Source organism: Clinocottus analis, unplaced genomic scaffold, assembly GCF_023055335.1.
Source record: "Clinocottus analis isolate CAN_PGR_092001 unplaced genomic scaffold, fCliAna1.0.p SCAF_53, whole genome shotgun sequence".
In the NCBI taxonomy this organism is placed as follows: Eukaryota; Metazoa; Chordata; class Actinopteri; order Perciformes; family Cottidae; genus Clinocottus; species Clinocottus analis.
In genome coordinates, this window is record NW_027176211.1 from 529,238 (window position 1) to 530,870 (window position 1,633).

A 1,633-nucleotide genomic window follows, 5' to 3' on the forward strand; every position below is an offset into this window, starting at 1 on the left:
GTTACAGTACACTGTAGTACACTGTGTTACAGTACACTGTAGTACAGTGTACTGTAACACAGAGCACTATGGTGCTCTGTGTTACAGTACACTGTACTACAGTGTACTGTAACACAGAGCAGTAACATCTGTACTGCTCTGTGTTATACTACACTGTACTACAGTGTACTATACTACACTGTACTACAGTAGTACACTGTAGTACAGTGTAGTATAACACAGAGCAGTAACATATGTAGTGTCTCTGATCAGCGCTGTATCAAATGGAACACTTACGTTCACCAGTTGGCGGAAGTGACGCGAAACTAAAACTGACAAAATGAACGCACTTCCTGCCCTCTTCTTGTCCCTCGTGTTCCTCTTTCTCCATCCTATGTGGAAACTGCGACACCTCCACAATCGCGGCAGGAGGATATAAATAAATTAATAAAAAGCTGGTGAAATGGCTCCTCCTCTTCCGCCACGTAGCCAAGATGGCGCCCGTTCAGTGCGAGTAGTGTCCATCGCTCTACACGACATGTTTTGACCGTTTGCAGTGCTCCATCCGGGTACTTTCAGTGCACTGAGCCCTGCTGGTTTTGTCAGTGTGGCGCACTGAGCACTGAAAGTCAGTGCGCGGTAGTCGTCACGGCCCAGCATGCATCAGGTGAGTGATGACTCACCTCTCTCTGCCACACAGGAGAGTCCTGAGGTACCGAGACTCCTGCTGCACAAACAACAACATATATCATACAAACAATACCATATTACGATATAATGTAAACAATATATAATGTAAACAATATAATGTAAACATTATAATGTAAACAATATTCTGACCTGTCCCAGGTGAGTCTGCCAGCTCGTTGCTAGGAGACGATGACGGACAGCTCATGATCATGTACTCTGCATCTTCCACTGGGAACACAAGAGCACCACTGGTTCTACTGGTTCCACTGGTTCTACTAGTTCTACTGGTTCCACTAGTTCTACTGGTTTCACTGGTTCTACTGGTTCCACTGGTTCCACTGGTTCTACTGGTTCCACTGGTTCTACTAGTTCTACTGGTTCCACTGGTTCTACTGGTTTCACTGGTTCTACTGGTTCCACTGGTTCTACTGGTTTCACTGGTTCTACTGGTTCCACTGGTTCTACTGTTTCTACTGGTTCTACTGGTTTCACTGGTTCTACTGTTTCCACTGGTTCTACTGGTTTCACTGGTTCTGCTGTTTTCACTGGTTCTACTGTTTCCACTGGTTCTACTGGTTCCACTGGTTCTACTGGTTTCACTGGTTCCACTGGTTCTACTGTTTCCACTGGTTCTACTGTTTCCACTGGTTCCACTGGTTTCACTGGTTCTACTAGTTCCACTGGTTCCACTGGTTTCACTGGTTCTACTGGTCGCTTTAACTACCTTCATCTTTTCCTCTTCATCTTTTTTTTAACTTTACAACCTCTAGTGAATGTTTTTATGAGTAACTGCTTAAAACAATAGTAGTACTATGAGCAGTATGTGTACTTTCAGTAGTACCAGTAGTACTCGTGGTATTTGTACCTGCAGCGTCGTCTTGCAGGCGACTCAACAGCTCTGAGATCTGCTTCTTCTGACGCACGGCGAGAAAACTCAACTCCTCTGAGTCCAGAAGAGACAGGA

General features: G+C 45.1%; 1 protein-coding gene across 7 annotated transcripts in view; it reads right to left on the bottom strand.

Annotated features, from left to right (window-relative positions):
- Window positions 1-872, bottom strand: part of si:dkey-220o5.5 (actin filament-associated protein 1-like 2) — a 7,573-nt gene extending 6,701 nt beyond the window's left edge. For 6 of the 7 annotated variants that reach the window (XM_068601651.1, XM_068601648.1, XM_068601649.1 and 3 more), the window contains exons 1-2: window positions 820-872; window positions 277-703 (exon numbers count right to left, since the gene is read on the bottom strand). The gene's annotated coding sequence lies outside the window, so the exon portion shown is untranslated. The remainder of the gene's footprint in view (window positions 1-276; window positions 704-819) is intronic. The other variant, XM_068601652.1, reaches the window with a different exon arrangement.
- Window positions 873-1,633: the final 761 nt, after the last annotated feature.